General features: G+C 47.5%; 23 non-coding genes across 23 annotated transcripts; all 23 read right to left on the minus strand.

The window, feature by feature from the left end:
• Positions 1-209: 209 nt before the first annotated feature.
• Positions 210-283, minus strand: trnat-ugu (transfer RNA threonine (anticodon UGU)). Its single transcript has one exon. It is a non-coding gene; the product is annotated as a tRNA-Thr (tRNA).
• A 569-nt stretch (positions 284-852) lies between these two features.
• On the minus strand, positions 853-924 carry trnaa-cgc (transfer RNA alanine (anticodon CGC)). Its single transcript has one exon. It is a non-coding gene; the product is annotated as a tRNA-Ala (tRNA).
• Positions 925-1,794: 870 nt separating this feature from the next.
• On the minus strand, positions 1,795-1,866 carry trnaa-ugc (transfer RNA alanine (anticodon UGC)). Its single transcript has one exon. It is a non-coding gene; the product is annotated as a tRNA-Ala (tRNA).
• Positions 1,867-2,177: 311 nt separating this feature from the next.
• On the minus strand, positions 2,178-2,259 carry trnas-aga (transfer RNA serine (anticodon AGA)). Its single transcript has one exon. It is a non-coding gene; the product is annotated as a tRNA-Ser (tRNA).
• A 481-nt stretch (positions 2,260-2,740) lies between these two features.
• trnat-ugu (transfer RNA threonine (anticodon UGU)) lies at positions 2,741-2,814 on the minus strand. The gene has a single exon. It is a non-coding gene; the product is annotated as a tRNA-Thr (tRNA).
• Positions 2,815-3,383: 569 nt separating this feature from the next.
• On the minus strand, positions 3,384-3,455 carry trnaa-cgc (transfer RNA alanine (anticodon CGC)). The gene has a single exon. It is a non-coding gene; the product is annotated as a tRNA-Ala (tRNA).
• An 870-nt stretch (positions 3,456-4,325) lies between these two features.
• Positions 4,326-4,397, minus strand: trnaa-ugc (transfer RNA alanine (anticodon UGC)). Its single transcript has one exon. It is a non-coding gene; the product is annotated as a tRNA-Ala (tRNA).
• A 317-nt stretch (positions 4,398-4,714) lies between these two features.
• trnas-aga (transfer RNA serine (anticodon AGA)) lies at positions 4,715-4,796 on the minus strand. Its single transcript has one exon. It is a non-coding gene; the product is annotated as a tRNA-Ser (tRNA).
• A 481-nt stretch (positions 4,797-5,277) lies between these two features.
• On the minus strand, positions 5,278-5,351 carry trnat-ugu (transfer RNA threonine (anticodon UGU)). Its single transcript has one exon. It is a non-coding gene; the product is annotated as a tRNA-Thr (tRNA).
• A 569-nt stretch (positions 5,352-5,920) lies between these two features.
• On the minus strand, positions 5,921-5,992 carry trnaa-cgc (transfer RNA alanine (anticodon CGC)). Its single transcript has one exon. It is a non-coding gene; the product is annotated as a tRNA-Ala (tRNA).
• An 870-nt stretch (positions 5,993-6,862) lies between these two features.
• On the minus strand, positions 6,863-6,934 carry trnaa-ugc (transfer RNA alanine (anticodon UGC)). The gene has a single exon. It is a non-coding gene; the product is annotated as a tRNA-Ala (tRNA).
• Positions 6,935-7,251: 317 nt separating this feature from the next.
• Positions 7,252-7,333, minus strand: trnas-aga (transfer RNA serine (anticodon AGA)). Its single transcript has one exon. It is a non-coding gene; the product is annotated as a tRNA-Ser (tRNA).
• A 481-nt stretch (positions 7,334-7,814) lies between these two features.
• trnat-ugu (transfer RNA threonine (anticodon UGU)) lies at positions 7,815-7,888 on the minus strand. The gene has a single exon. It is a non-coding gene; the product is annotated as a tRNA-Thr (tRNA).
• Positions 7,889-8,457: 569 nt separating this feature from the next.
• Positions 8,458-8,529, minus strand: trnaa-cgc (transfer RNA alanine (anticodon CGC)). Its single transcript has one exon. It is a non-coding gene; the product is annotated as a tRNA-Ala (tRNA).
• Positions 8,530-9,399: 870 nt separating this feature from the next.
• trnaa-ugc (transfer RNA alanine (anticodon UGC)) lies at positions 9,400-9,471 on the minus strand. Its single transcript has one exon. It is a non-coding gene; the product is annotated as a tRNA-Ala (tRNA).
• A 317-nt stretch (positions 9,472-9,788) lies between these two features.
• Positions 9,789-9,870, minus strand: trnas-aga (transfer RNA serine (anticodon AGA)). The gene has a single exon. It is a non-coding gene; the product is annotated as a tRNA-Ser (tRNA).
• A 481-nt stretch (positions 9,871-10,351) lies between these two features.
• Positions 10,352-10,425, minus strand: trnas-uga (transfer RNA serine (anticodon UGA)). Its single transcript has one exon. It is a non-coding gene; the product is annotated as a tRNA-Ser (tRNA).
• A 569-nt stretch (positions 10,426-10,994) lies between these two features.
• On the minus strand, positions 10,995-11,066 carry trnaa-cgc (transfer RNA alanine (anticodon CGC)). The gene has a single exon. It is a non-coding gene; the product is annotated as a tRNA-Ala (tRNA).
• Positions 11,067-11,936: 870 nt separating this feature from the next.
• Positions 11,937-12,008, minus strand: trnaa-ugc (transfer RNA alanine (anticodon UGC)). Its single transcript has one exon. It is a non-coding gene; the product is annotated as a tRNA-Ala (tRNA).
• A 307-nt stretch (positions 12,009-12,315) lies between these two features.
• Positions 12,316-12,397, minus strand: trnas-aga (transfer RNA serine (anticodon AGA)). The gene has a single exon. It is a non-coding gene; the product is annotated as a tRNA-Ser (tRNA).
• A 481-nt stretch (positions 12,398-12,878) lies between these two features.
• Positions 12,879-12,952, minus strand: trnat-ugu (transfer RNA threonine (anticodon UGU)). Its single transcript has one exon. It is a non-coding gene; the product is annotated as a tRNA-Thr (tRNA).
• Positions 12,953-13,521: 569 nt separating this feature from the next.
• On the minus strand, positions 13,522-13,593 carry trnaa-cgc (transfer RNA alanine (anticodon CGC)). Its single transcript has one exon. It is a non-coding gene; the product is annotated as a tRNA-Ala (tRNA).
• An 870-nt stretch (positions 13,594-14,463) lies between these two features.
• On the minus strand, positions 14,464-14,535 carry trnaa-ugc (transfer RNA alanine (anticodon UGC)). The gene has a single exon. It is a non-coding gene; the product is annotated as a tRNA-Ala (tRNA).
• Between the last annotated feature and the right edge of the window lie 5,287 nt (positions 14,536-19,822).

The raw sequence follows: 19,822 nt of genomic DNA on the forward strand, positions 1-19,822 counted from the left end.
TAGGTCATCAGTTGGCACTAGGGTATCACACATTTTATATAGAATTTTGCTCGCCTGCCGCCGTTGTCATTGATGGAAAGTCTATTGCATTGATGGATTGCAAGTTTACAACCACAAGCAAGATTGCCAGTTAGGACAATTCCGTTTTTTTTAACTGCAAGAAACACTTTTACCACATCTACACCAGATGATGCTGTTGCAAATAGTGTAGGTACTGCTGGGAGTTGAACCCAGGGTCTCCTGTTTACAAGACAGGCGCTTTCACCAGCTAAGCCACAGTACCCCTAATGTAATGTTTACTTGAGACAGCAATGAAAAAGGTCTCAAGTAGCGTGACCCGATCATGTGTTAAGCTATCAGAACTGGCGGCTAAAGGAATTCCAATTGAGTAGGTTACTTACATTATACAACTTACTGATGTAATTAGAACACTGCCTCTTCTGTGAACTAGACAGTCACTATGACAGTCCCAGCCACAGCACCCCTCTCAGTTCAGGAGAAATGCTTCAGCAAATGATTGGGAATACAACAAAAGAGGTCTGCAGTACCATGACATATTTCTGTTGATCCTTTAAACAGTCCCTTAAACATACACTGATTAACCTGTGCCGTTGACGGCAGGATTCGAACCTGCGCGAGGAGACCCCAATGGATTTCTAGTCCATCACCTTAACCACACAGTTTCGACAGTTCAATTCTCTCTCTTGTTTAAACATTAGCATTCTGCAACATTTTTGGTAGGTAAAGCATTGCGTGACCTCATTTTGTTTAGACATTCATTACACAGTAACATTCAGCAATGTTTCGTGATCGGATCATTTTTGACTTCTACCTTATAATAGGTATACAAATTGGAGATGCCGGGGATTGAACCCGGGACCTCATACATGCGAAGCATGCGCTCTACCACTGAGCTACATCCCCTTTATGTAATAATTACTACATCTCTGCTATCAATACCTGAAGCTTTGCTTAATGATACAGCCAATCAATAGGTTGACTTGCACTAGGCAATCCTAAGAGATTAAGATATTTGGCCTGCCTGCTAAAAGCAGAGGTGGTAAACTGGTGTGGTAGATTTCAATCATGGAGCGGCGGATCCAATGGATTTCTAGTGCATCAGCTTAATCGCTTGGCCAGGACAATGGTGCTTATCGACCTCAAGTCTATCAGTTGTTCGAACAGTAACAGACTGCAACACTTGAGCCTGTGTCATCAAATTGTGAAATAGTCCTACACCCTTGACCACAGCTTGCTTTGATCACATCTTAGTGATCGGACCTCAGCACTCCTACATGAGAAGCTTTACAGATGAGCCAAAAACAGATAACTTCAATTGTACATGTGGCAACCGATACATGAAAGTTTGCTTGACGATACAAGAGGGGAAATCGGTTATTGACTGGCAGTACGGTGTCATACATTTCTTAGAGAAGTAGTCTGCGTACAGATAGCAGAACTGGCCAACGCTTGTCGGCAGACCTGAATCTTCGTCATGACGCAACAATGTTTTTCTCTTCTGTGGCTGTCAACACTTAGTGCATAAACGTACCGTACTCATATCAATGTGTTGACCGGCACTAGCTTTTGAGCGCACACTAGCTTTTGAGCGAGCAAAAGCGTGCGCTTATGAAATCGCACGCACTGATTAACCTGTATCGTTGACGACAACACAGTTTCAATTCTCTCACTTGTTTCGAACATTAGCATTCGTCAACATCTTTGGTAGGTTAAGCATTGCGTGACCTCATTTGATCAAAATAGCACTGACCTGACTTTTCTCAGGCAATCAAATGGAGATGCCGGGGATTGAACCCGGGGCCTCATACATGCAAAGCATGCGCTCTACCACTGAGCTACATCCCCTTACTGCGCAAGAAGGTGCATTTTAAACCTGCTGCGGAACACACCAAGGGTTTTCTCGTCCATGGCATTCAGCACTTGGACCTGACAACACTAGTCTTCGGATCTATCAGACCTTTAAATATTAACATTTTATGTTTGGAGAACATGTTGTCAAAAAACATAGAATGCTAAGAGCCTGTCCAGATAATGCCAGGTTTTAAATATGAAGCCTTCTACATGCTTAGATTAACATATTTGCACTGATTTCATGCAGTTTCACCGTAATATGTGTTGGCCGAACAAGGGAATGAAAAATCGTGTTCAGATAGAACCGTTGTCGGCAGGATTCGAACCTGCGCGGGGAGACCCCAATGGATTTCTAGTCCATCGCCTTAACCACTCGGCCACGACAACACACTGTTAGAGTGCCAAGTCTCTGGCTTTTTGTAACAGGAAGAGTCTGGAACACTTAGGGTAGGTTAAGACTTGCTTGATCTAATTTTGAAATAGTCTTCAAATTGACTGAAGCTAGCTTTGATCACATCTTGGAGACGGCAGGCATTGAACCTCAGGCCTTCTACATGAGAAGCATACGCTTTGCCGTTGAGAGAAGTCTCCTGTGTTACTTAAATTGTGCATCTGTAAAACCGATTCCTGAAGCTTTGCTTAACGATAGAAGGGACAAATAGGTCATCAGTTGGCACTAGGGTATCATACATTTTATAGAGAATTTTGCTCGCCTGCCGCCGTTGTCATTGATGGAAAGTCTATTGCATTGATGGATTGCAAGTTTGCAACCAGAAGTAAGATTGCTAGTTAGGACAATTCCGTTCATTTTAACTGCAAGAAACACTTTTATCACATCTACACCAGATGATGCTGTTGCAAATAGTGTAGGTACTGCTGGGAGTTGAACCCAGGGTCTCCTGTTTACAAGACAGGCGCTTTCACCAGCTAAGCCACAGTACCCCTATTGTAATGTTTACTTGAGACAGCAATGAAAAAGGTCTCAAGTAGCGTGACCCGATCATGTGTTAAGCTATCAGAACTGGCGGCTAAAGGAATTCAAATTGAGTAGGTTACTTACATTATACAACTTACTGATGTAATTAGAACACTGCCTCTTCTGTGAACTAGACAGTCACTATGACAGTCCCAGCCACAGCACCCCTCTCAGTTCAGGAGAAATGCTTCAGCAAATGATTGGGAATACAACAAAAGAGGTCTGTAGTACCATGACATATTTCTGTTGATCCTTTAAACAGTCCCTTAAACATACACTGATTAACCTGTGCCGTTGACGGCAGGATTCGAACCTGCGCGAGGAGACCCCAATGGATTTCTAGTCCATCACCTTAACCACACAGTTTCGACAGTTCAATAATCTCTCTTGTTCAAACATTAGCATTCTGCAACATTTTTGGTAGGTAAAGCATTGCGTGACCTCATTTTGTTTAGACATTCATTACACAGTAACATTCAGCAATGTTTCGTGATCGGATCATTTTTGACTTCTACCTTATAAAAGGTATACAAATTGGAGATGCCGGGGATTAAACCCGGGACCTCATACATGCGAAGCATTCGCTCGACCACTGAGCTACATCCCCTTTATGTAATAATTACTACATCTCTGCTATCAATACCTGAAGCTTTGCTTAATGATACAGCCAATCAATAGGTTGACTTGCACTAGGCAATCCTAAGAGATTGAGATATTTGGCCTGCCTGCTAAAAGCAGAGGTGGTAAACTGGTGTGGTAGATTTCAATAATGGAGCGGGGGATCCAATGGATTTCTAGTGCATCAGCTTAATCGCTTGGCCAGGACAATGGTGCTTATCGACCTCAAGTCTATCAGTTGTTCGAACAGTAACAGACTGCAACGCTTGAGGCTGTGTCATCAAATTGTGAAATAGTCCTACACCCTTGACCACAGCTTGCTTTGATCACATCTTAGTGATCGGACCTCAGCACTCCTACATGAGAAGCTTTACAGATGAGCCAAAAACAGATAACTTCAATTGTACATGTGGCAACCGATACATGAAAGTTTGCTTGACGATACAAGAGGGGAAATCGGTTATTGACTGGCAGTACGGTGTCATACATTTCTTAGAGAAGTAGTCTGCGTACAGATAGCAGAACTGGCCAACGCTTGTCGGCAGACCTGAATCTTCGTCATGACGCAACAATGTTTTTCTCTTCTGTGGCTGTCAACACTTAGTGCATAAACGTACCGTACTCATATCAATGTGTTGACCGGCACTAGCTTTTGAGCGCACACTAGCTTTTGAGCGAGCAAAAGCGTGCGCTTATGAAATCGCACGCACTGATTAACCTGTATCGTTGACGACAACACAGTTTCAATTCTCTCACTTGTTTCGAACATTAGCATTCGTCAACATCTTTGGTAGGTTAAGCATTGCGTGACCTCATTTGATCAAAATAGCACTGACCTGACTTTTCTCAGGCAATCAAATGGAGATGCCGGGGATTGAACCCGGGGCCTCATACATGCAAAGCATGCGCTCTACCACTGAGCTACATCCCCTTACTGCGCAAGAATGTGCATTTTAAACCTGCTGCGGAACACACCAAGGGTTTTCTCGTCCATGGCATTCAGCACTTGGACCTGACAACACTAGTCTTCGGATCTATCAGACCTTTAAATATTAACATTTTATGTTTGGAGAACATGTTGTCAAAAAACATAGAATGCTAAGAGCCTGTCCAGATAATGCCAGGTTTTAAATATGAAGCCTTCTACATGCTTAGATTAACATATTTGCACTGATTTCATGCAGTTTCACCGTAATATGTGTATGTGTTGGCCGAACAAGGGAATGAAAAATCGTATTCAGATAGAACCGTTGTCGGCAGGATTCGAACCTGCGCGGGGAGACCCCAATGGATTTCTAGCCCATCGCCTTAACCACTCGGCCACGACAACACACTGTTAGAGTGCCAAGTCTCTGGCTTTTTGTAACAGGAAGAGTCTGGAACACTTAGGGTAGGTTAAGCCTTGCTTGATCTAATTTTGAAATAGTCTTCAAATTGACTGAAGCTAGCTTTGATCACATCTTGGAGACGGCAGGCATTGAACCTCAGGCCTTCTACATGAGAAGCATACGCTTTGCCGTTGAGAGAAGTCTCCTGTGTTACTTAAATTGTGCATCTGTAAAACCGATTCCTGAAGCTTTGCTTAACGATAGAAGGGACAAATAGGTCATCAGTTGGCACTAGGGTATCATACATTTTATAGAGAATTTTGCTCGCCTGCCGCCGTTGTCATTGATGGAAAGTCTATTGCGTTGATGGATTGCAAGTTTGCAACCAGAAGTAAGATTGCCAGTTAGGACAATTCCGTTCATTTTAACTGCAAGAAACACTTTTATCACATCTACACCAGATGATGCTGTTGCAAATAGTGTAGGTACTGCTGGGAGTTGAACCCAGGGTCTCCTGTTTACAAGACAGGCGCTTTCACCAGCTAAGCCACAGTACCCCTATTGTAATGTTTACTTGAGACAGCAATGAAAAAGGTCTCAAGTAGCGTGACCCGATCATGTGTTAAGCTATCAGAACTGGCGGCTAAAGGAATTCAAATTGAGTAGGTTACTTACATTATACAACTTACTGATGTAATTAGAACACTGCCTCTTCTGTGAACTAGACAGTCACTATGACAGTCCCAGCCACAGCACCCCTCTCAGTTCAGGAGAAATGCTTCAGCAAATGATTGGGAATACAACAAAAGAGGTCTGTAGTACCATGACATATTTCTGTTGATCCTTTAAACAGTCCCTTAAACATACACTGATTAACCTGTGCCGTTGACGGCAGGATTCGAACCTGCGCGAGGAGACCCCATTGGATTTCTAGTCCATCACCTTAACCACACAGTTTCGAGAGTTCAATAATCTCTCTTGTTCAAACATTAGCATTCTGCAACATTTTTGGTAGGTAAAGCATTGCGTGACCTCATTTTGTTTAGACATTCATTACACAGTAACATTCAGCAATGTTTCGTGATCGGATCATTTTTGACTTCTACCTTATAATAGGTATACAAATTGGAGATGCCGGGGATTAAACCCGGGACCTCATACATGCGAAGCATGCGCTCTACCACTGAGCTACATCCCCTTTATGTAATAATTACTACATCTCTGCTATCAATACCTGAAGCTTTGCTTAATGATACAGCCAATCAATAGGTTGACTTGCACTAGGCAATCCTAAGAGATTGAGATATTTGGCCTGCCTGCTAAAAGCAGAGGTGGTAAACTGGTGTGGTAGATTTCAATAATGGAGCGGGGGATCCAATGGATTTCTAGTGCATCAGCTTAATCGCTTGGCCAGGACAATGGTGCTTATCGACCTCAAGTCTATCAGTTGTTCGAACAGTAACAGACTGCAACGCTTGAGGCTGTGTCATCAAATTGTGAAATAGTCCTACACCCTTGACCACAGCTTGCTTTGATCACATCTTAGTGATCGGACCTCAGCACTCCTACATGAGAAGCTTTACAGATGAGCCGAAAACAGATAACTTCAATTGTACATGTGGCAACCGATACATGAAAGTTTGCTTGACGATACAAGAGGGGAAATCGGTTATTGACTGGCAGTACGGTGTCATACATTTCTTAGAGAAGTAGTCTGCGTACAGATAGCAGAACTGGCCAACGCTTGTCGGCAGACCTGAATCTTCGTCATGACGCAACAATGTTTTTCTCTTCTGTGGCTGTCAACACTTAGTGCATAAACGTACCGTACTCATATCAATGTGTTGACCGGCACTAGCTTTTGAGCGCACACTAGCTTTTGAGCGAGCAAAAGCGTGCGCTTATGAAATCTCACGCACTGATTAACCTGTATCGTTGACGACAACACAGTTTCAATTCTCTCACTTGTTTCGAACATTAGCATTCGTCAACATCTTTGGTAGGTTAAGCATTGCGTGACCTCATTTGATCAAAATAGCACTGACCTGACTTTTCTCAGGCAATCAAATGGAGATGCCGGGGATTGAACCCGGGGCCTCATACATGCAAAGCATGCGCTCTACCACTGAGCTACATCCCCTTACGGCTCAAGAATGTGCATTTTAAACCTGCTGCGGAACACACCAAGGGTTTTCTCGTCCATGGCATTCAGCACTTGGACCTGACAACACTAGTCTTCGGATCTATCAGACCTTTAAATATTAACATTTTATGTTTGGAGAACATGTTGTCAAAAAACATAGAATGCTAAGAGCCTGTCCAGATAATGCCAGGTTTTAAATATGAAGCCTTCCACATGCTTAGATTAACATATTTGCACTGATTTCATGCAGTTTCACCGTAATATGTGTATGTGTTGGCCGAACAAGGGAATGAAAAATCGTATTCAGATAGAACCGTTGTCGGCAGGATTCGAACCTGCGCGGGGAGACCCCAATGGATTTCTAGTCCATCGCCTTAACCACTCGGCCACGACAACACACTGTTAGAGTGCCAAGTCTCTGGCTTTTTGGAACAGGAAGAGTCTGGAACACTTGGGGTAGGTTAAGCCTTGCTTGATCTAATTTTGAAATAGTCTTCAAATTGACTGAAGCTAGCTTTGATCACATCTTGGAGACGGCAGGCATTGAACCTCAGGCCTTCTACATGAGAAGCATACGCTTTGCCGTTGAGAGAAGTCTCCTGTGTTACTTAAATTGTGCATCTGTAAAACCGATTCCTGAAGCTTTGCTTAACGATAGAAGGGACAAATAGGTCATCAGTTGGCACTAGGGTATCATACATTTTATAGAGAATTTTGCTCGCCTGCCGCCGTTGTCATTGATGGAAAGTCTATTGCATTGATGGATTGCAAGTTTGCAACCAGAAGTAAGATTGCCAGTTAGGACAATTCCGTTCATTTTAACTGCAAGAAACACATTTATCACATCTACACCAGATGATGCTGTTGCAAATAGTGTAGGTACTGCTGGGAGTTGAACCCAGGGTCTCCTGTTTACAAGACAGGCGCTTTCACCAGCTAAGCCACAGTACCCCTATTGTAATGTTTACTTGAGACAGCAATGAAAAAGGTCTCAAGTAGCGTGACCCGATCATGTGTTAAGCTATCAGAACTGGCGGCTAAAGGAATTCCAATTGAGTAGGTTACTTACATTATACAACTTACTGATGTAATTAGAACACTGCCTCTTCTGTGAACTAGACAGTCACTATGACAGTCCCAGCCACAGCACCCCTCTCAGTTCAGGAGAAATGCTTCGGCAAATGATTGGGAATACAACAAAAGAGGTCTGTAGTACCATGACATATTTCTGTTGATCCTTTAAACAGTCCCTTAAACATACACTGATTAACCTGTGCCGTTGACGGCAGGATTCGAACCTGCGCGAGGAGACCCCATTGGATTTCTAGTCCATCACCTTAACCACACAGTTTCGAGAGTTCAATAATCTCTCTTGTTCAAACATTAGCATTCTGCAACATTTTTGGTAGGTAAAGCATTGCGTGACCTCATTTTGTTTAGACATTCATTACACAGTAACATTCAGCAATGTTTCGTGATCGGATCATTTTTGACTTCTACCTTATAAAAGGTATACAAATTGGAGATGCCGGGGATTAAACCCGGGACCTCATACATGCGAAGCATGCGCTCTACCACTGAGCTACATCCCCTTTATGTAATAATTACTACATCTCTGCTATCAATACCTGAAGCTTTGCTTAATGATACAGCCAATCAATAGGTTGACTTGCACTAGGCAATCCTAAGAGATTGAGATATTTGGCCTGCCTGCTAAAAGCAGAGGTGGTAAACTGGTGTGGTAGATTTCAATAATGGAGCGGGGGATCCAATGGATTTCTAGTGCATCAGCTTAATCGCTTGGCCAGGACAATGGTGCTTATCGACCTCAAGTCTATCAGTTGTTCGAACAGTAACAGACTGCAACGCTTGAGGCTGTGTCATCAAATTGTGAAATAGTCCTACACCCTTGACCACAGCTTGCTTTGATCACATCTTAGTGATCGGACCTCAGCACTCCTACATGAGAAGCTTTACAGATGAGCCGAAAACAGATAACTTCAATTGTACATGTGGCAACCGATACATGAAAGTTTGCTTGACGATACAAGAGGGGAAATCGGTTATTGACTGGCAGTACGGTGTCATACATTTCTTAGAGAAGTAGTCTGCGTACAGATAGCAGAACTGGCCAACGCTTGTCGGCAGACCTGAATCTTCGTCATGACGCAACAATGTTTTTCTCTTCTGTGGCTGTCAACACTTAGTGCATAAACGTACCGTACTCATATCAATGTGTTGACCGGCACTAGCTTTTGAGCGCACACTAGCTTTTGAGCGAGCAAAAGCGTGCGCTTATGAAATCTCACGCACTGATTAACCTGTATCGTTGACGACAACACAGTTTCAATTCTCTCACTTGTTTCGAACATTAGCATTCGTCAACATCTTTGGTAGGTTAAGCATTGCGTGACCTCATTTGATCAAAATAGCACTGACCTGACTTTTCTCAGGCAATCAAATGGAGATGCCGGGGATTGAACCCGGGGCCTCATACATGCAAAGCATGCGCTCTACCACTGAGCTACATCCCCTTACGGCTCAAGAATGTGCATTTTAAACCTGCTGCGGAACACACCAAGGGTTTTCTCGTCCATGGCATTCAGCACTTGGACCTGACAACACTAGTCTTCGGATCTATCAGACCTTTAAATATTAACATTTTATGTTTGGAGAACATGTTGTCAAAAAACATAGAATGCTAAGAGCCTGTCCAGATAATGCCAGGTTTTAAATATGAAGCCTTCCACATGCTTAGATTAACATATTTGCACTGATTTCATGCAGTTTCACCGTAATATGTGTATGTGTTGGCCGAACAAGGGAATGAAAAATCGTATTCAGATAGAACCGTTGTCGGCAGGATTCGAACCTGCGCGGGGAGACCCCAATGGATTTCTAGTCCATCGCCTTAACCACTCGGCCACGACAACACACTGTTAGAGTGCCAAGTCTCTGGCTTTTTGTAACAGGAAGAGTCTGGAACACTTAGGGTAGGTTAAGACTTGCTTGATCTAATTTTGAAATAGTCTTCAAATTGACTGAAGCTAGCTTTGATCACATCTTGGAGACGGCAGGCATTGAACCTCAGGCCTTCTACATGAGAAGCATACGCTTTGCCGTTGAGAGAAGTCTCCTGTGTTACTTAAATTGTGCATCTGTAAAACCGATTCCTGAAGCTTTGCTTAACGATAGAAGGGACAAATAGGTCATCAGTTGGCACTAGGGTATCATACATTTTATAGAGAATTTTGCTCGCCTGCCGCCGTTGTCATTGATGGAAAGTCTATTGCGTTGATGGATTGCAAGTTTGCAACCAGAAGTAAGATTGCTAGTTAGGACAATTCCGTTCATTTTAACTGCAAGAAACACTTTTATCACATCTACACCAGATGATGCTGTTGCAAATAGTGTAGGTACTGCTGGGAGTTGAACCCAGGGTCTCCTGTTTTCAAGACAGGCGCTTTCACCAGCTAAGCCACAGTACCCCTATTGTAATGTTTACTTGAGACAGCAATGAAAAAGGTCTCAAGTAGCGTGACCCGATCATGTGTTAAGCTATCAGAACTGGCGGCTAAAGGAATTCAAATTGAGTAGGTTACTTACATTATACAACTTACTGATGTAATTAGAACACTGCCTCTTCTGTGAACTAGACAGTCACTATGACAGTCCCAGCCACAGCACCCCTCTCAGTTCAGGAGAAATGCTTCAGCAAATGATTGGGAATACAACAAAAGAGGTCTGTAGTACCATGACATATTTCTGTTGATCCTTTAAACAGTCCCTTAAACATACACTGATTAACCTGTGCCGTTGACGGCAGGATTCGAACCTGCGCGAGGAGACCCCAATGGATTTCTAGTCCATCACCTTAACCACACAGTTTCGACAGTTCAATAATCTCTCTTGTTCAAACATTAGCATTCTGCAATATTTTTGGTAGGTAAAGCATTGCGTGACCTCATTTTGTTTAGACATTCATTACACAGTAACATTCAGCAATGTTTCGTGATCGGATCATTTTTGACTTCTACCTTATAAAAGGTATACAAATTGGAGATGCCGGGGATTAAACCCGGGACCTCATACATGCGAAGCATGCGCTCGACCACTGAGCTACATCCCCTTTATGTAATAATTACTACATCTCTGCTATCAATACCTGAAGCTTTGCTTAATGATACAGCCAATCAATAGGTTGACTTGCACTAGGCAATCCTAAGAGATTGAGATATTTGGCCTGCCTGCTAAAAGCAGAGGTGGTAAACTGGTGTGGTAGATTTCAATAATGGAGCGGGGGATCCAATGGATTTCTAGTGCATCAGCTTAATCGCTTGGCCAGGACAATGGTGCTTATCGACCTCAAGTCTATCAGTTGTTCGAACAGTAACAGACTGCAACGCTTGAGGCTGTGTCATCAAATTGTGAAATAGTCCTACACCCTTGACCACAGCTTGCTTTGATCACATCTTAGTGATCGGACCTCAGCACTCCTACATGAGAAGCTTTACAGATGAGCCAAAAACAGATAACTTCAATTGTACATGTGGCAACCGATACATGAAAGTTTGCTTGACGATACAAGAGGGGAAATCGGTTATTGACTGGCAGTACGGTGTCATACATTTCTTAGAGAAGTAGTCTGCGTACAGATAGCAGAACTGGCCAACGCTTGTCGGCAGACCTGAATCTTCGTCATGACGCAACAATGTTTTTCTCTTCTGTGGCTGTCAACACTTAGTGCATAAACGTACCGTACTCATATCAATGTGTTGACCGGCACTAGCTTTTGAGCGCACACTAGCTTTTGAGCGAGCAAATGCGTGCGCTTATGAAATCGCACGCACTGATTAACCTGTATCGTTGACGACAACACAGTTTCAATTCTCTCACTTGTTACGAACATTAGCATTCGTCAACATCTTTGGTAGGTTAAGCATTGCGTGACCTCATTTGATCATAATAGCACTGACCTGACTTTTCTCAGGCAATCAAATTGAGATGCCGGGGATTGAACCCGGGGCCTCATACATGCAAAGCATGCGCTCTACCACTGAGCTACATCCCCTTACTGCGCAAGAATGTGCATTTTAAACCTGCTGCGGAACACACCAAGGGTTTTCTCGTCCATGGCATTCAGCACTTGGACCTGACAACACTAGTCTTCGGATCTATCAGACCTTTAAATATTAACATTTTATGTTTGGAGAACATGTTGTCAAAAAACATAGAATGCTAAGAGCCTGTCCAGATAATGCCAGGTTTTAAATATGAAGCCTTCTACATGCTTAGATTAACATATTTGCACTGATTTCACCGTAATATGTGTATGTGTTGGCCGAACAAGGCAATGAAAAATCGTATTCAGATAGAACCGTTGTCGGCAGGATTCGAACCTGCGCGGGGAGACCCCAATGGATTTCTAGTCCATCGCCTTAACCACTCGGCCACGACAACACACTGTTAGAGTGCCAAGTCTCTGGCTTTTTGTAACAGGAAGAGTCTGGAACACTTAGGGTAGGTTAAGCCTTGCTTGATCTAATTTTGAAATAGTCTTCAAATTGACTGAAGCTAGCTTTGATCACATCTTGGAGACGGCAGGCATTGAACCTCAGGCCTTCTACATGAGAAGCATACGCTTTGCCGTTGAGAGAAGTCTCCTGTGTTACTTAAATTGTGCATCTGTAAAACCGATTCCTGAAGCTTTGCTTAACGATAGAAGGGACAAATAGGTCATCAGTTGGCACTAGGGTATCATACATTTTATAGAGAATTTTGCTCGCCTGCCGCCGTTGTCATTGATGGAAAGTCTATTGCGTTGATGGATTGCAAGTTTGCAACCAGAAGTAAGATTGCCAGTTAGGACAATTCCGTTCATTTTAACTGCAAGAAACACTTTTATCACATCTACACCAGATGATGCTGTTGCAAATAGTATAGGTACTGCTGGGAGTTGAACCCAGGGTCTCCTGTTTACAAGACAGGCGCTTTCACCAGCTAAGCCACAGTACCCCTATTGTAATGTTTACTTGAGACAGCAATGAAAAAGGTCTCAAGTAGCGTGACCCGATCATGTGTTAAGCTATCAGAACTGGCGGCGAAAGGAATTCAAATTGAGTAGGTTACTTACATTATACAACTTACTGATGTAATTAGAACACTGCCTCTTCTGTGAACTAGACAGTCACTATGACAGTCCCAGCCACAGCACCCCTCTCAGTTCAGGAGAAATGCTTCAGCAAATGATTGGGAATACAACAATAGAGGTCTGCAGTACCATGACATATTTCTGTTGATCCTTTAAACAGTCCCTTAAACATACACTGATTAACCTGTGCCGTTGACGGCAGGATTCGAACCTGCGCGAGGAGACCCCAATGGATTTCTAGTCCATCACCTTAACCACACAGTTTCGACAGTTCAATAATCTCTCTTGTTCAAACATTAGCATTCTGCAACATTTTTGGTAGGTAAAGCATTGCGTGACCTCATTTTGTTTAGACATTCATTACACAGTAACATTCAGCAATGTTTCGTGATCGGATCATTTTTGACTTCTACCTTATAAAAGGTATACAAAATGGAGATGCCGGGGATTAAACCCGAGACCTCATACATGCGAAGCATGCGCTCTACCACTGAGCTACATCCCCTTTATGTAATAATTACTACATCTCTGCTATCAATACCTGAAGCTCTGCTTAATGATACAGCCAATCAATAGGTTGACTTGCACTAGGCAATCCTAAGAGATTGAGATATTTGGCCTGCCTGCTAAAAGCAGAGGTGGTAAACTGGTGTGGTAGATTTCAATAATGGAGCGGGGGATCCAATGGATTTCTAGTGCATCAGCTTAATCGCTTGGCCAGGACAATGGTGCTTATCGACCTCAAGTCTATCAGTTGTTCGAACAGTAACAGACTGCAACGCTTGAGGCTGTGTCATCAAATTGTGAAATAGTCCTACACCCTTGACCACAGCTTGCTTTGATCACATCTTAGTGATCGGAACTCAGCACTCCTACATGAGAAGCTTTACAGATGAGCCGAAAACAGATAACTTCAATTGTACATGTGGCAACCGATACATGAAAGTTTGCTTGACGATACAAGAGGGGAAATCGGTTATTGACTGGCAGTACGGTGTCATACATTTCTTAGAGAAGTAGTCTGCGTACAGATAGCAGAACTGGCCAACGCTTGTCGGCAGACCTGAATCTTCGTCATGACGCAACAATGTTTTTCTCTTCTGTGGCTGTCAACACTTAGTGCATAAACGTACCGTACTCATATCAATGTGTTGACCGGCTCTAGCTTTTGAGCGCACACTAGCTTTTGAGCGAGCAAAAGCGTGCGCTTATGAAATCGCACGCACTGATTAACCTGTATCGTTGACGACAACACAGTTTCAATTCTCTCACTTGCTTCGAACATTAGCATTCGTCAACATCTTTGGTAGGTTAAGCATTGCGTGACCTCATTTGATCAAAATAGCACTGACCTGACTTTTCTCAGGCAATCAAATGGAGATGCCTGGGATTGAACCCGGGGCCTCAAACATGCAAAGCATGCGCTCTACCACTGAGCTACATCCCCTTACTGCGCAAGAATGTGCATTTTAAACCTGCTGCGGAACACACCAAGGGTTTTCTCGTCCATGGCATTCAGCACTTGGACCTGACAACACTAGTCTTCGGATCTATCAGACCTTTAAATATTAACATTTTATGTTTGGAGAACATGTTGTCAAAAAACATAGAATGCTAAGAGCCTGTCCAGATAATGCCAGGTTCTATTTCATCCTTACTGACCGCCAGAGGCGGTGCATTAAGCACTGGATTTATCCGTCTCGCGCATGCGCAGTTCGAGTACCTATACCAACAAGGTCACATGTGACCCTCGTGACACCGGATTGGCTATATAGCCCGGTGTCGACAGAGGATCTGTTCCTTTCATCTTCTCGCAAAGACGCATGTTGTAGTACCGCTTGCGGATAGCGTATTCGCTTTTTGAAAAGGATCGCGCTCCAGACTGTGTGCAGCCTCGCGACCAAGGGTCGGAGCAACGGGTGAACTCGTCCTCCAGGGGCTGTTGGTCTGTACAGCGCTGAAGTAGAAGCTTCCAAGGTTTTGTTTAGTTTCAGTCACTTACCGGTGAAGGCAGCGCTCTCGCGTCCTCTCCCGGCAACACTGCTGGGGTTATTTTCACTACTGGGATTAATTTCGCTACTGATAGCTCCCTTATAGAAACAGCTCGGCTGTGTTCTGGGTTACCAAATTTATTTGGTAAAAGGTTTTTCCAGTCAGTCACTTACCGGTGAAGGCAGCGTTCTCGCGTCCTCTCCCTGTAACACTGTTGTTTATTTCTTTCGGTCACTTACCGGTGAAGGCAGCGCTCTCGCGCCCTCTCCCTGTAACACTGTTGGGGTTTATTTTTTAGTCACTTACCGGTGAAGGCAGCGCTCTCGCGCCCTCTCCCTGTAACACTTGTTTGTTTCTTTTCAGTCACTTACCGGTGAAGACAGCGCTCTCGCGTCCTCTCCCGAGAACACTGCTGTATATTTGAGTGTGTAATTATTTTTCCAGTCACTTGCTGGTGAAGACTGCGCTCTCGCGTCCTCTCCCGGTAACACTTTCTTGGCTCTTCTTGAATTAGTAGCTCTCTGGTGAAGGCAGTGCTCCCTCTCCCAGTGTTCTGCTGATGGCTCATGTGTGTGGCGCCTGTGTGGCCCTCCTTGAGCCTGACGATGGCCATGATCGCTGCCCCTCTTGCCTCGGCTTCGAGCATTTGAGGGAGGGCCTTACCGAGAGGGCCTGTATGAACTGCGGCTCCATGCCCTTGGCACTCAGGCTGGCTAGGCTCGCAGCGGTGGAACATCCGGCAGCTGTCGACCTACCATCAATGGCGCCACTTCCTCCTGCTCAGCCCGGCCATTCTTGGCGTCGGGGTAGAGCAGGCCCCCCCCCCAGGAAAAGGGCTAGGGACGAGCTAGCATCCAAGGTGGATCGCTTGTCGTCCGATATGGAGAGGATACAGGAACTCCTCCTGACCCTGCAACCTGGGGCAGGTGGCGCGGTGGCTGACATCCGGCCTGACCCTTCCTTGGGGGATGTGCCGGGGACGGACGATGTCCTGTCGCTGGCGGCATCAGCCAACCTCTTCAGTGAGGGTGTCACGGGGGAGGAATCCTCAAACGCTTTTGGGGAGGCCTCCCGCTCCTCTACTCAGAGCTCTGGGCACAGCACAGAGGGTAACCCCATCGGGGCCGTCATCCGTACGGCCCTGGCTCGCCTGGGGCTCGATGCTCCTCAGGCAGACTTGGCCCAGCCTAGCGCCTTTTTCAGGCGCAGCCCTGCCACAGCCCCTTTCTCTGTCCCTCCTTCGGAGGAGTATTTAAAGGAGCTACACCTCTGCTGGAAGGACGCCAAGGCTCTCCCCCGTCCTTCTTCCAGTGCTCGGGCCTTGGCTGCCATGCGGGATCCAGCGCAGTATGGTTTGGGTTGCATGCCACCCGTTGAGCCCGCCATTGCCTCCCTCATTCTAACCCCCGATCAGGCCTTGCGGCCGGATGCCAGGTGTCCTCGGCCCCAGTGCAGGGTCACAGACGACCTGCTTTCGAAGGCCTATGACGCAGCAGCACGTATGGGGCGGATTGGCAACTCCCTCTCCCACCTAATGCTGGCGCTCTCGACCTCGCTGCAACAAGCTGCAGTTGAGCCGTCTACACAGGACCTGAGCGACGCGTCCCTACAGGCCTTTGCCCTCATGTCCAGGGAATTGGGGCGTGTTATGTCCACCCTGGTCCAGACTCGCCGCCAGGTTTGGTTGGCTCAGTCGCCCCTGACGGAGGCGTGCAGGAAGGCCCTTAGAGCCGTGCCAGTGGTACCGGGGGAGCTGTTTGGGTCAGCTGCCCTGGAGACGCTGGAGCGAGCTGCCCAAGCTAGGCAAACCAACCTGCAGCTGTCAGGTCTTCACAGGAGTGTCTCCGCTCCTGGCAGGCCTAGAGCCCCCCCGGCTGCCCCCCGGGGCCGCTACCAGCCACCACGCTCTTACCCAGCAAGAGAGGAGGGCCTACGCAGGTCTCGGCGGTCCGCCCAGCAGCCCGCTGATAGCTTTCGCGCCCCCGCCTGCCCATCGCCCGGGCAGCCTCGGGCCGCGGAGCCTCACCGGTACCCCTCCAGAGCCGACAGAGGCCGGGGGGCCAGGCGCTAGGACCACGGGGCCGGTCGTCGGCTGTTTTTCCCAGCAGCAGATCAGCTATTGGGCTGCCTGTACTATAGACCCCTGGGTGGTTTCCACCTTAACCCGGGGGTACGAATTACAGTTCCGACGCCGGCCCCAGGCCTTTGGCCGGGTCAGGATGACAGTCGTCCGCGACCCGACGAAGGCCGCAGCTCTGGCCCAGGAGCTATCCGCCCTCCTGGCCAAGGGTGCGATCGAGCCAGTGGACCCTCAGTTACAACCCGGGGGGTTCTACTCGGCGTACTTTCTGGTCACCAAGAAAGACGGCGGATTCAGGCCCATTCTAGACCTAAGGGGCCTGAACACGTTTTTAAAAATTTTACCATTTCACATGCTCACCTCGGCGGACACCCTGAGGGTAGTTGCCAGGGGGGAGTGGTTCACGACTATAGACCTAAAGGACGCCTATTTTCATGTGCCGGTTGCGGCACACCACAGGCGGTTCCTGAGGTTTGCCTATCGGGGCAGGCATTACCAATTCAGGGTACTTCCCTTCGGGCTTTCCCTCTCCCCGAGGGTTTTCACCAGGGTTGTGGCGGCAGCCCTCGCACCCCTGCAGACGCAGGGCATGAAGATCCTGCCGTATCTGGACGACTGGCTGGTCTGTGCGCCCTCCAGGTCCCAGGTGGCCCAGGACACGGCCCGCCTGCTGTCGCACGTCGCCCGGCTGGGCTTGACGGTGAATCAAACAAAGAGTTGCCTGGACCCTTCCCAACGGGTTACCTATCTGGGGTTGGTCCTGGACTCGGTCGCCATGAAGGCCTACCTTTCACCTCGACGGGTGAACGACATCCTCCGCCTCCTTCCTCTCTTCAGAGCCGGCAGGAGGCTGCTTTTTATTCTTTTTCTTCAGCTTCTGGGCAAGCTGGCAGCTGCTTCAGCTGTGGTGCCTCTGGGTTTACTGTCCCTGCGCCCACTCCAAATGTGGCTGAACAGCCTGCACCTAGATGCCAAGTGGCACAGGCAGAGGAGGGTCAAGGTGACCCTGCAGTGTCTTGTCTCTCTGGCCCCATGGAGAAGGAGAGCGTATCTGGAGGCAGGCGTGCCCATGGGCGCAATCCCGGCACGCCGGGAGTTGGTGACAACCGATGCCTGCCTCTCGGGATGGGGCGCAGTGTGGCAGGGCAGGACTGCGCAGGGACGGTGGTCTGGCCGGGACATGGCACAACACATTAATGTGCTGGAACTCCGGGCTGTGCAGCTGGCATTAGCCAGCTTTCTGCCCCATTTGACAGGCCGGCATGTCCTGGTCCGGTCGGACAACATGGCCACGGTTTCGCAGGTGAACCACCAGGGGGGCACCAGGTCAGCACGGCTACTCCGGGTATCCCAGAGCCTGTTGACTTGGGCTTCTCCCCGTCTGGCCAGCCTACGTGCAGTCTATTTGCCGGGGGCCCAGAATCGGGCGGCAGACTTCCTCTCCCGACGGAAGCCTCCACCGGGGGAATGGCGGCTTCACCCCGAGGTGGTGGAGTCAATGTGGGGCCTCTTCGGCAGGGCAGAGGTGGACCTCTTTGCCTCGGAGGAGTCGGCGCATTGCCCCCTCTGGTTCTCCTGGGCAGAAGCGTCCAGCCCTTTAGGGCAGGACGCGCTGGCGCACGATTGGCCGGACAGGCCTCTTTATGCCTACCCACCATTGCCTTTGATTCTGCCGACACTCCAGAGGGTCCTTTTGCAGGGCCACCGGCTCCTTCTGGTGGCCCCCTTTTGGCCGGGGAGGCTCTGGTATCCACTGCTGCTCAGGCTCTGCTGCAGCACGCCATGGCGCCTCCCCGACAGGAGGGATCTCCTGTCCCAGCTGGGGGGTCAGATCTGGCATCCCGACCCCTCTCGCCTACAGCTCTGGGCTTGGCCACTGCAGGGCCCGACCCACTGCTGAGGGAGTGCACTACGGCTGTCAGGGGTACGGTCATGAGTGCCAGGGCACCATCGACCAGGTTGCAGTACGGAAACAGGTGGAAGCTGTTCTCCAACTGGTGTGCGGCTAGGGCCGTGGATCCAGTGCATTGTGCTGTGACCACGGTGCTGGAATTTCTGCAGTCCCTCCTGGATAGTGGCCGGTCGCACTCTACCCTGAGGGTCTATGTCGCTGCCATCTCCTCCCTACATGATAGGGTTGACAGCGCCACGGTAGGGCGCCACAGATTAGTGTCCCTCTTTCTAAGAGGGGCTTTGAGGCTGCGTCCCCCTACAGCCATGCGGTCTCCAGCATGGGACCTGCCGCTGGTGCTGGAAGCCTTGTCATCTCCTCCCTTCGAGCCTTTGGGTCAAGGGGGTTTGAAGTGGCTGTCTATGAAGGCTGCCTTTTTACTCGCCATAACATCTGCCAAGCGGGTCGGGGAGTTGCATGCCCTATCAGTGAGTGATACATGCCTGAGGTGGAACTCTGATGGCTCGGGTGTCACTCTATGGCCGAACGTTGCGTTCCTGCCAAAGACCCTGCCACGCAATCACCTTAACCAGCCCATCCAGTTAGCACGCTTTGACCCCCCTTCTGGGGAGGGTGGGTCTGAGCTGCTGTGCCCGGTGCGGGCCCTTAGGGCTTATATTTCTGCTACCGCCGGTATTCGCCAGTCGGAGCAGCTTTTTGTTTGCCATGGTGGCCCTAACAGGGGTCATGCTTTAACAAAGCAGAGGCTGT

Source organism: Gadus morhua, chromosome 1 (assembly GCF_902167405.1).
Source record: "Gadus morhua chromosome 1, gadMor3.0, whole genome shotgun sequence".
NCBI classification, from domain to species: Eukaryota; Metazoa; Chordata; class Actinopteri; order Gadiformes; family Gadidae; genus Gadus; species Gadus morhua.